We start from the raw sequence: 13,024 nt of genomic DNA, 5'->3' as shown, positions 1-13,024 counted from the left end.
TTTTATTTATATTTTATATTTTTATATATAGCATATGGCATATGGAGGTATCTGTTGGTATATACACATACTTCTTGAGGTCCATTGATACTGCATTAAAACATAGTATTGGGATACTGTTAAGCTTACACACATTTACAGGGCAAGTCCAGGGCCTGACTGGTTTGGTAAAGATACAACAAGTCTCTGTTACTTCAGGCTGTTTATTACTTACATAGGCAACACAACGAATATGTCGAACGTACCATCTTCCTGGATCCTTGTCCCATACACTGCAGAGGATGACACTGAAGCAAAAGAGGCTGATGACTTCCACACAAGTGGGATTTTGAGAAGCAGTTTTAGACTGCAGCTAAGTGATCTCAGAGCCCACAGCTCTGTTCTGAGGGGCAGGCAGAAATCCCCATACCTCATTAGAGATAAGACACTGTCTGGTGACAGGCTCCTAGGGGAATAGGGAGGTGAATGAGAGATAGCCATGCATCCTTTTGTGTTCTGGAAGCCTACAAGGTGTTCCACCAAGATCCAGGCAAACCCTTGTGTACATGGCTACGTGCAGGTTCTCCCAGGCACCGAGGCAGGTTCCCTTACATGGATATGCACATTTCCCCATCTGCTGATAAGAAGCAGCAACGGGGAAAGCTGTGAGAACAATTTTATCTTTTTTTTTTTTTTTTGAGACAGGGTCTTGCTCTGTCGTACAAGCTGGAGTGCAGTGGTGTGACCACAGCTCACTGCAGACTTGAACTCTTGGGCTCAGGCAATCCTCCTACCTTAGCCTCCTGAGTAGCTGGGATTACAGACAAGCACCACCATGTTCGGCTGTTTTTTATTATTTTTTGTAGAGACAGGGTCTTGCTATGTTGCCCAGGCTGGTCTCGAACTCCTGGGCTCAAGCAGTCTGTCTGTCTTGGCCTCCCAAAGTGCTGGGATTACAGGCGTGAGCCACCACATCTGGCCGCTGCAAAGAAAATTTTAAAGACAGAAACCTGTTATGTTAGCGTTGTAGCTCAGCTACTGTCACTTTTATGTTTTCCTTGCCAGTTTTTCTCCAAATTTATACACACTTTTTAGAGTTGTGATCATAGTATATAAACAGTGTTGTATCCTTTTTAATTTAACGTCATGTCATAGTTCATAATAGTAATTTTAAGTTACTTGGTGATCGACTGAGTCGTGCCACCGTTCATGGCTGGCTTGTGGGTTGTTACACACAGCCCCAGCCAGCATCTTCGTGCAGCATCTTTCCTTCCCTCTGTGGGATTGTTTCCTTGGTGTTCGTGCTAGCAGTAAGCATCAGGTTGTGGTGTGGGCGTTTGTGTGGTTTGTTCAAGTTCCCTTCTTTCTTGCTATGCTCCTTGGGCTGGGAATGTTTGGTTGCTGTGGAGATGAGTGCTGTGGGTCTCCCTCCTCCCCTCTCAGGCTCTATCCACCCCAGGCAGCCATGCCCCCCACTGGCTCTGGATGCTCTCAGGAAGCTGTTGGCACACCCTGGAGTGGGAGGGAGGTCCTTGGAGAGGTCAGGAGTGGCCTTTGTTGGCAGCTGTGTCCACTTATGTGTCAAGTGGCCTGTCTGAGGGAGGCTGGCACCCACCTGTGCCTCAGAAGCAGCAATGTGAGAGGAGGAACAATGTGCTGACATGTGGGGTTGAGTGGACTTCTCAGCACCTTCCAGAATAGTCTGTGAGGCCACGCGTGGTGGCTCAGCCTGTAATCCCAGCACTTTGGGAGGCTGAGGCAGGTAGATCACTTGAGGTCAGGAGTTTGACACCAGCTTGGGTAACATGGCAAAACCCCATCTCTAATGAAAATATAAAAATTAACTGGGTATGGTGGCACGTGCCTGTAATCCTAGCTATTTGGGAGGCTGAGGCAGGAGAATCGCTTGAACCCGGAAGGCGGAGTTTGCAGTGAGCCAAGATTGCGCCACTGTGCTCCATCCTGGGCAACAGAGTGAGACTCCGTCTCAAAAAAAAAAAAAAAGAATGGTCTGTGAGGGAGAAGTAGGCAAGGTGCTGTGTCCTCACTCCAGGCAGACTAAGGTTGAAAAGTAAGACATTCATTTCATAGACTAAACAAATTCCATCCTACAGTCAGGTGAAACCTGCTTGCCATGTCATTGTCATGATTCCTATTAGTTTTTTGATGATATAAGATGGAAAATGATGGACTAGGTAAATACACGCTCCCCGCCAGAAGCCCATGGAGCATGGGGGTGCCCACCTTGGGGATGGAAGTTGGGAAGCAGCCAGTCCCACAGCTGACAGAAATTATGCCCAGTGCAGGCCCGAGCTCAGTGGAAGGCTGCAGAGGGCCAGACAGGGTCCACTTGGGATGGTGCTGGGATGTGTAAGTCAAGGCCAGAATGAATTGCAGTGGTGTAACCTACTGTTTATATTCCTGGGTACAAAATGCACTGTGACCTGCCAGCCATGCCTTAGTGGGGAGAAAAAGCAAAACTAAGAGTATATACCATTGCTCATTTCACCTTCCAAAAACCGAATGTCCATGCCTGTTGAAGATTGTGGGTGGGATTTATAGTAAAATCTCACTTGTTGAGACCCAGTTGGAAGAAAGCCTTTCTTAGTAAAAAGCCTGCATCTAGAACACTCACAAAATGCCATTTTGTTACTTGAGATAGATAAAACAATTAGGACCAAGCCTAGTGTTGTGAAACAGAGGTTCTTAGCAAATGAATAAGTGCTTGGTGATTGACTCACCCCTCTGAACTGGAGGGTTCTTGTCAGCTGTTTTGTTTTTCTTACAGTCTAAATACTGCATCTGAAATCCTTTCCCTTTTTTGTTGACTTTGTAAATGACCTCATCAACCCAGCCCCTGAAAATGCTTCCACATTTTGAATTAGTTAAGCCTGAACTAGGGAGGTCTTCCTTTAATTCATGCAGGTCTGCTTCTGTAAAACAGTCACCGCGGTATTTATAGATAATTTATAGGTAAGCTTTCCAGCTTACTGTGGGCCTGACACCATGTAGCCCTCCTCCGCCCATGGCGGCTCACTAAATCCTGTAACAATTCAGTGAGTTCAGCGTTCATTATTATTGTTACTCTTAACTTAAGATGTACAGATTGAGGCTTGGGGAGTTTAGTTTGTGGTTGGTTACGTCACTGTTAAGTGGTGTGGTCAGCACTTGAACCCAAGACCCATGGATCCGCAGCTCTCACTGTTGTCCACTGTGTTAAATTACCTTTGCTTAGAGAGAGTATTTGCCAAAGACAGGAGCCGGGCTCTAGCCATGGGGCCTTGTCTTGCCTTTTCAGGTTCAGCAGCTGCCTTGGGGTTGTGTGACAACAGAGAATGGGTTTTTGGCCACCCTTGAGTTGTGAGTGCAGGAGTGGCCTGGGGCTGGGAATAGGGGGCTAGAATTCAATAGTGGGATGCACCCAAAGTAGAGAAATGGACTAAGGGCTTTGATCCCCGAATTTCTGAGCTGTTGAATTGTCCCAATATTTCTCATCATATTCAGCAGTTCTGTATGAGCTGAATGAGTCAGCAGGACCTAAGGAAAAAGCTGAAGATCAAGAACGTGAGAAAGGAAGAGTGGGCAGATGCTAAAGGAAATCAGTGGGCACGGGAAAGATCAGGAAGCAACCAAAATAGGCTGGAGCTAGCCAGAGGGTCGCAGGGGTCAGAAGAGAGTGGAGGGGCCACTTGCTTTGGTTATCAAAGGGTCTCTTGTGTCTGTCTCCTGCAAGCCTAGTTCTGCTAGTGCGCTGGAGTTGGGGCCAAACCTGGTTTCCCAGGTCAGACTCTGCTGGTTCAGTCAGAGGCCAGGAAGTCCCTGACAGGGGAGACCATCAGACTCCTTTGTTCCTATCGTCTGAACAGAGTCTGAGGGTTTTGCAGTATATTGTAGAGGTTAACTTTGGTGTAACCTATACCTTATGTTGCCGTGTCTCCATCATAAGCTCCTGATATTGCACATGTCTGGTTTTTGTTGGAAGTCTGCACCTTTCCCCTGTGGTAGTCCCAGACCAAGGGTGATACTTGGTGGTGCCCAGGGTGTCATCTGTCTTCTCAAGTCTAAGAGGAGAATGAAGAGCGGCTCCGATACGACAGGAGCATCACATTGTAATTAGCAGGAAGATGTTACACCGCAGTGCCTCATCTGAGAGCCAGAGTCCTGGGTTAGGGAGTAAACTCTTTTACCCAGGTCTGACTGTATTCTGGCACCGTAGGCCCTCCTCAGGTTTCCGTGGTCCTCTCATCTCACTGAGAGTATCCCTTCTTCATGTGTCTCTCAGCTGTTCTCTTACATTTCTGCCCCTGGCTCTGGCCCCTTCAGCTTCCTTCTCCTTCCCTTTCCTTTCCCTCCTCTCTCCTCCTTTCACCGACAGTTTTGTTTGCACTCATAGTTGCCCATCAGTGGATCCATGCCTGTAAGTCAGTGTAATGCGAGCTGCTGTCTGTGGAACATTTAATGCATTTATTGCAGTGAGCCATGATCGTGCCACCGCACTCCAGACTGAGTGACAGAGTGAGACTCTGTCTCAAAAAAAAAAAAAAAAAAAAAGATTCAGGAACTAGAGGCTTTATATGCAGTCCAATACAGTAGACACAAGCTGCACATGGCTGTCTTCTTGTGTCCCTTGCTTGCCTTCCAGCCACACTCATCTTACACAAGAGGTCATGGGGACTCAGAGCGGTTGCCCAGCTGGTGAGTGGGGAAGTGGGTTCGTGCCCAGGGGCACGTAGCCACTGCGTGTATGCTTGCCACCACATCCATGGCCTTCACCCTCACTGTGCGTCAGTCAGTCACCATCACAAGGAGCCTGTTGCGGTGCCGACCTCTGGCTCTGCCTGCAGAGATCCCAGTTTTTGAGATCTGCATGTGCAGGGAGAGCATCCTGGGGGATGTGATGAAGTTAGCTGGGAAGTTGGCTGTGGCCCTGCAGTGGGCCTCACCACCAGCCCACTTAACCTTCATGTGGACTTCAGTCCTCTGGCCTCTCTCTGACCTATAGACCTGTACCATCCAACACAGCAGCTACTGGCCACGTGGGGCTCTTGAGCACTTGAAATGTGGCTAGTGTGACTAAGGAACTGCATTTTCCATTTTATTTCATTTTAATTAATTAAAGTTTAAATTTATTTTAGTAGCCACCTGCAGCTTGTGGCTACTGTATTGGACTGCATATAAAGCCTCTTGCTCCTAAATCTTTTTTTTTTTTTTTGGAGACAAAGTCTCACTCTGTCACTCAGGCTGGAGTGCAGTGTTACGATTATGGCTCACCACAACCTCTGCCTCACAGACTTAAGTGATCCCCCAACGTCAGTCCCTTTAGTCCCCTGGCTAATTTTTTTAAAATTAATTTTTGTAGAGATGGAGTCCCACTATGTTGCCCAGATTGGTCTCAAACTCTTGGGCTCAAATGATCCTCCTGCCTTGGCCTCCCAAAGTGCTGGAATTACAAGTGCGAGCCACAATGCCCAGCCTCTAAATCTTCTTAGCCAGAGTTCACTTATTAATAGGAAATTACTCATGAAGTTTCTTGTTTTTGATACTTTATACGTCACCTAGTCAATATAGTCACATTGTCAAAAAATATATATGGAAGAAGAAAATCACCTATAATTCAATACCAAAAAGAACCTCCAAAAACGTATGGTGTACCTGCATAGACGTTTTTGCCTGGTTGTCATCACAGTGTATGTTTGCTTTTATGCCCTGCTTTTTCCACTTACAGATATATCATATGCCTTTTCCCTCATTGCTCCATAGCCTTCATAACCATCTGCTGCGTAAGATCCTGTTGATTTGATGACTCAAAGCCAACATAACCTTCCTGCCAGTTAAAGTTTAAAGGGGAAGTGAACTCTTACCATGGGAGCTCCCAGACTCTTCCCAGGAGTACTGAGGTTGGCTGGGTGTGGATCCTGTGGCTGAGTTTTCAAGGACCAGATGCATGTCAGGGCACGGGCCAGCCTGGGGGTCTGGCAAATCCAACACCTGGCCAGAGGATGCAGACCCTTCCCTGTGTTCAGGGGCAGGGTGACAGCTGCCTCTCCACGTCAGCAGCAGCCCTGCAGTGGTCACCACTGGTGGCATTTGGATGCCAGCAGGGTCCCAGATGCCCTGTTTTGGGCAGACCATCTCTGTCTCTTGCATGGATCACTGCTGTCACCTCCAGTCTGGTCTCTGGGCACAGCAGTGAGGAGGCCACTCTCCAGCTCAGAGACCTTCAGCTACTTTTTGCCTTAACATTGTAGTCCAGTTCTTTTGCCTGGTGTTTAAGACATTCCTTAAATTAGTTCTAACTTCTTTCCTGTCTTCTTTCAAACTAGCCCCCTCCCCCGCTGCCCTACAGCCTCCTGAAGCGCTGAAGCCCCTGTCATTTTCTACCCCTGTACCTTGTCACCCCTTACCCTTCATCACCACCCAGGTGAACATCACTCCCCCTTCAGTGTCTTCCAATACCATCTCCATTGCGGCTCCCCTCATCTTGGGTCCCACATGTACCTTGTTCATTTGCCTGCCCTAGGGTGTTTTCAATTATGATTGGATTGAAACTGTTTGCAGGGATCTCTGTCTCCCCCTAGATGATCGGTTTTGGGAGAATAGGGACAGGGTTTAACTGATCATGATTTTACTCCTTATAACCCTTCAGCACCTTTGGTATAATTCTGAATACAGAATAAATGTTGGAATAAATAAAGGTGACACTTCCCCATTACCTGATACTCATCACTTCACCTCCTCACCTGCCTTGCCTCATCCCTAAGCAACTACCGATCTACTTCCTATCCCTATAGATTTGCCTATTCTGGGTATTTCATATGAATGGAATCATATCATATATGATCTTCTGTGTCTGGCTTTTTTCACTTAGCATGCATTCCAGGTTCATCCACGTTGTAGCATGAATCAGTATCTCATACCTTTTTGTGGCTGAATACTATTCCCTTGTATAGATGATGTAGCATATTTTATTGATTCAGCAGTTGATAGATACTTGTTTTTATTTTTGGCTATTATAAATAATGTTGCTATGAACATTCCTAGACAGATGTTTATGTGAACATATCATTTCTGTTCTCTTGAGTAAATACTAGCAGTGAAATTGCTGGGTCATATGGTAACTATGACCTTTTGAGGGCCTGTTTTTCAAAGAAGCTTTACCATTTTACATTCCCACCAGCCATGTATGAGGGTTCCAGTATTTCCACATGCTTGCCAACACTTATGCTTATCTAGTTTTTTTTATTCTAACTATCCTATTTGGTGTGAAGTTGGATCTCATTGTTGTTTTGATTTGCATTTTCCTGATGATTAATGATGTTGAGCATCTTTTCATACATTTATTGGCCATTTGTATGTCTTATGTGGAAAAATGTCTTCTCAATTCCCTGCTCATTTTTACTTGGACTGTCTTTTTATTATTGAGTCTTAATAGTTCTTTATATGTTTTACATATCAATCTCCTGTCAGATATAGGATTTGTAAAAATTTTCTTTCATTCTGTGGACTGTCATTTCATTTTCTTGATGGTATTGTTTACAGCACAAAGGTTTTAAATCTTTGATACAGTATAATTTATCTACTTTTTTTTTTCTTTATTTGCCTGTGTTTTTAGTGCTTTTTGTAGGAAAACATTGGCTGACCCAAGGTCACGAAGATTCATGTCCATGTTTTCTTCTAAAAGTTTTAAAGAGATTTAACTAATAAGAAAAAAGTCTCACTTGTCCATACATTTGCCATTTCTGCTCCTCCTCATCCCTTTGTTTAGATTCCAGTTTTTTCATCTGGTACCATTTTTCCTTCTGCTTGAAGGACTTCTCTTAACATTTTTTCTTTGTCGCGTGCTGATCTGGTGATGAATTCTTTAAACTTTTGTATATCTGAATTTATCTTTCTTTCACTTTTTTTATTTTGAAATATGTATTTTTTTGCTGGATATAGAATTCTAGCTTGATACTTTTTGAGTTCCTTAAAGTTTTTTTTGTTTTTGTTTTTACTATTTTCTCACTTATTTTGTTTTTAATGAGAAATCTGATATCTCTATTCTCTGTATGTAACATGTTTTTCCCCTCTTCTGACTGCTTTTAAGATTTTATCATTGATTTGGAGAAATTTGATTATGATATCCCTTGATATACTTTTCATGTTTCTTGTGCTTAGGGGTTTGTTGAGCTTCTTGGATCTGCGGGTTTGTAGTCTTAATCAAATCCGTTTCTTTACATTTCTCCCCTTCCACTAGGGACTCCAATTACTCCAATCTTAGGCACCCTGAAGTTGTCCCACAGCTCACTTAATGCCCATTTCATTATTTAAAAAATTCTTTTCCTCTCATTTAATTTTGGACATTTTCTATTGCTGTACCTTTAAATTCACTAATGTTTTCTCTTGCAGGGTGTAATCTGCCATTAATCCCATCCAATGTATTCTCTTTTCTAAAAATTTTTAAAAGTTTTTTGTTATTTATTTATTATTTATTTATTTATTATACTTTAAGTTCTGGGGTACATGTGCACAATGTGCAGATTTGTTACATATGTATACATGAGCCATATTGGTTTGCTGCACCCATCAACTCATCATTTACATTAGGTATTTCTCCTAATGTTATCCCTCCCCCAGTCCCCCACCCCCCTCATAGGCTCCAGTGTATGATGTCCCCTCCCTGTGTCCACGTGTTCTCATTGTTCAACTCCCACTTATGAGTGAGAACATACGGTGTTTGGTTTTCTGTCCTTGTGATAGTTTGCTGAGAATGATGGTTTCCAGCTTCATCCATCCCTACAAAGGACATGAACTCATCCTTTCTTATGGCTGCATAGTATTATGTGGTGTATATGTGCCACATTTTCTTTATCCAGTCTATTATTGATGGACATTTGGGTTGGTTCCAAGTCTTTGCTATTGTGAATAGTGCTGCAGTAAACATACGTGTGCATGGGTCTTTATAGCAGCGTGATTTATAATCTTTTGGGTATATACCCAATAATGGGATTGCTGGGTCAAGTGGTATTTCTAGTTCTAGATCCTTGAGGAATCGCCACGCTGTCTTCCACAATGGTTGAACTAATTTACACTCCACCAACAGTGTAAAAGCATTCCTATTTCCCATATCCTGTCCAGCGTCTGTTGTTTCCTGACTTTTTAATGATCGCCTTTCTAAGTGGCGTGAGATGGTATCTCGTTGTGGTTTTGATTTGCATTTCTCTAATGACCAGTGATAATGAACATTTTTTCATTTGCCTGTTGGCTGCATAAATGTCTTCTTTTGAGAAGTGTCTGTTCATATCCTTTGCCCACTTTTTAATGGGGTTTTTTTCCTTGTAAATTTGTTTAAGTTCTTCATAGATTCTGGATATTAGTCTTTTGTCGGATGGATAGATTTCAAAAATTTTCTCCCATTCTGTAGGTTGCCTGTTCACTGTGCTGATAGTTTCTTTTGCTGTGCAGAAACCCTTTAGTTTAATTAGATCCCATTTGTCTATTTTGGTTTTCGTTGCCATTGCTTCTGGTGTTCTAGTCATGAAGTCTTTGCCTGTGCCTGTGTCTTCAATGGTATTGCCTAGATTTTCTTCTAGGGTTTTTATGGTTTTAGGTCTTACATTTAAGTCTTTAATCCATCTTGAGTTAATTTTTGTATAAGGTGTTAAGGTATCCAGTTTCAGCTTTCTAGATATGGCTAGCCAGTTTTCCCAGCACCATTTATTAAGTAGGGAATCCTTTCCCCATTGCTTGTTTTTGTCAGGTTTGTCAAAGATCAGATGTCTATTTATTTTTTTTAGGATGGAGTCTCGCCCGCATTGTGCAGGCTGGAGTGTAATGGCGTGATCTTGGCTCAATGCAACCTCCATCTCCTGGGTTCAAGCGATTCTCCTTCCTCAGCCTCCCAAGTAGCTAGGATTACAGGCGTGCACCACCACACTCAGCTAATTTTTGTATTTTTAGTAGAGACAGGGTTTTGCCACACTGGCCAGGCTGGTCTCAAACTCCTGACCTCAGGTGATCCACCCACCTCGGCCTCCCAAAGTGCTGGGATTACAGGTGTGAGCCACTGCACCCGGCCTGTTATTTATTTATTTTGAGACAGAGTCTTGCTCTGTTGCCCAGGCTAGAGTGCAATGGTGTGATCTTGGCTCACTGCAGCCTCTGCCTCCCAGGTTCCAGCGATTTTCATGCTTCAGCCTCCTAAGGAGCTGGGATTGCAGGCATGAGCCACCATGCCTGGCTGATTTTTGTATTTTTAGTAGAGATGGGGTTTTATCATGTTGGCCAGGCTGATCTCCAACTCCTGGCCTCAAGTGATAACGCCTTCCTTGGCCTCCCTAAGTGCTGGCATTACAGGTGAGAGCCACCATGCCCGGCCAGCCAGTGTATTCTTTATCTCAGACATTTTGATTTTCATCTCTAGCAGCTCAGTTTGAGCCTTTTTAATATTTTCCATGTTGCTACTTAACATTTCCAACATATTGAATATGGAAATAATAGCTTTTAATGTCCTTCTCTGCGAATTCTAATATCTGTGTCTGATTGGGGTTGATTTCCATAGATTGATTATTCTCTTCCCTATGGGTTGTGCTTTCCTGCCTCTTTGCATGCCTGGGAATATTTGATTGGCTACCAGACATTGTAAACTTTACCTTATTGAACCTTGGATATTTTGTATTCTTTAAATCTTCTGAGCATTGTTCTGAGATGCAGTTAAATTATTTAGGAACAGTGATCCTTTCCAGTCTTGCTTTTATGATTTATTAGATGAATTCAGAGCAGAGCTCAGTCTAGGGCTCTATTATTCCTCATTTTCAGGGCTGTTGGGAATAGGCACTGTTTCCAGCTTTTGTGGGTGCCAGGCACTGTTCTTGCTAATCCTGCAGATGTTTGTCCTCTGACTCTGGTTAGTTTCCTCACAGGCAAGAGCTGATCGGTGCTCTGCTGAATACTTAAAGGAGGTCCTCTGCACATCTCTGGGTTGTCTCTCTGTGCAGTATTCTCATCTCTGATCCAGACGGTAATAGCCTGGAATAGGGGGAATAGAAAACTAACTATAAGACAAAGAAAGACTTTGGAGTGGCACGTGAGAAGAGAATTGGAGCATGAGGCAGCACTGCTCAGATCATGGTCCTTGGCCAGCACCGGCAAAGGCCGAGAAAGAGACGAGAACATTTAGAGACCTTCCTAAGAGTTTGACAGAGTGGCTTTGTGTCAGTTGAATTGGATAATAACTACATTTGGGGCTTGGATTTTATGTTTCATTTTTCTATATTATTATATTTTACAAGATAATAAGTCTGACAGATGGAAATTAAAAACAAAAGCCTCCCATACCTAGCCCTTTGCCACAGATAAACTGAGAAGGAAGGAGTGATGTAGGGGATTTGGATGAGGAGGGGAAGAGGGTGGTGGTTGTGATTTTTAGCTCTGGTGGGTGTCATTTGAGGAAACGGAAGGTCAGGTAGGGATGCTGGCAACAGTCACACCAGATACCTGGTATGAGGTGCACTGGGCTGTGTTCCCCACTGTGATCCCACTTTTATCCTCACCAGGGAACCTGAAGGGTTTCGGTGGCAGCCAGGGTCTCGTTTCAGGGAAGGGGCAAAGGCAAGGTTGGACCCCAAGCCTGAGTACTTTTCCACAGCAGAAAGTGCTTGCCCCTTTCTGCTGTGCTCCTTGGCTTACTGAGACTGGGCAAGCCTGCACAATCAAGGCTGGATCTTTCCTTCACTTGAGCCAAACCAAATTGATTTGTTTTTAGCAATGTCTTTTAAGAGTTAACCTATTCTGGGACTGGGTGTGGCGGCCTATGCCTGTAATCCTAGCACTTTGGGAGGCTGAGGCAGCCGGATCACCTGAGGTCAGGAATTTGAGACCAACCTGGCCAAAGTGGTGAAATCCCATCTCTACTAAAAATACAAAAATTACCTGAGTGTGATGATGCATGCCTGTAGTCCCAGCTACTCAGGAGGATGAGGCAGGAAGATGGCTTGAGTCCAGAAGGCAGAGTTTGCTGGAGCCAAGATTGCACCACTGCACTCCAGTCTGAGCTACACAGCAAGACCCTGTCTCAAAAAAAAAAAAAAACCAAAAAACCTATTCTAGAAAAGCTGTTTGAAGAAGTAGATTGGGTAGAATTTTGTGTGATGATGCAGATATTCTAAAGCTACCCTAGTCACAAGTGGCCATTAAGTACTCAAGATATACTTGTTCAAGCCTTGGTGCTAAATTTGTAATGTTATCTTAATTGATTTAAATTTACATGTAAATGACCATATGTGGCTGGTAGCCACCATGGACAGTACAGGTAGAAGTCACTAACTGGGACAGTACGACCAAAACAATCCAAGTGACTGCTAATGTTTGCTTTCTTTTCTCCGGAACTCTTCTCATTGTTGGGAAACCCTTGCATTTTTACTTCTCAGGGAGATATTTTGGAACTGAAATTTGTGGTGGAATCTTACCGCCAAGGACCAATTATGTTTCTAGAATAGGTTATAGCTCATTTCCGTTTTATAGGAAGGAAGAATGGTGAGTATTATTGCAAGTTTTAGTTTTGTCAGATTAAATGGCTGACCTCTTTTTATGATGTCCCCAACTCTTGTTTTCTTTGTTAAACTACACCAGCTTTATCAGATGCCTTTTTCTCTTTTCAACTGAAGATGGCCTGAAGGCAAATATAAAATACTTGTTCACAGCCTGCATGGTGGCTCACGCCTGTAATCCCAGCACTGTGGGAGGCCGAGGCAGGTGGATAGCCTGAGCCCCTGAGTTCGAGACCAGCTTGGGCAACATGGTGAAACCCCGTCTCTACTAAAAATACACACAAAAAATTAGCCAGGCATGGTGGCATCCGCATGTGTTCCCAGCTACTTGAGGCTAAGGTGGGAGGACTGCTCTAGCCCAGAAGGAGATTGCACCACTGCACTCCAGCCTGGGTAACAGAATAAGACCCTGTCTCAAAAATAATAATAATAATAATTCACTACATCTGTGGAAAGTGTCTTTTTGGAGTGGATTCTCTGTGAATCTGCACATTGATCAGTCTTTTTTTTTTTTTTTT

At 43.8% G+C, this 13,024-nt stretch overlaps 1 protein-coding gene across 1 annotated transcript in view; it reads left to right on the top strand.

Annotated features, from left to right (window-relative positions):
- LIMD1 (LIM domains containing 1) overlaps positions 1-13,024 on the top strand; it is a 111,918-nt gene that overhangs the window by 59,482 nt on the left and 39,412 nt on the right. The window lies entirely within an intron of this gene.

This window comes from Mandrillus leucophaeus, unplaced genomic scaffold, assembly GCF_000951045.1.
Source record: "Mandrillus leucophaeus isolate KB7577 unplaced genomic scaffold, Mleu.le_1.0 Scaffold22, whole genome shotgun sequence".
Classification (NCBI taxonomy): domain Eukaryota; kingdom Metazoa; phylum Chordata; class Mammalia; order Primates; family Cercopithecidae; genus Mandrillus; species Mandrillus leucophaeus.
This window is presented reverse-complemented; position numbering and strand designations above follow the sequence as displayed.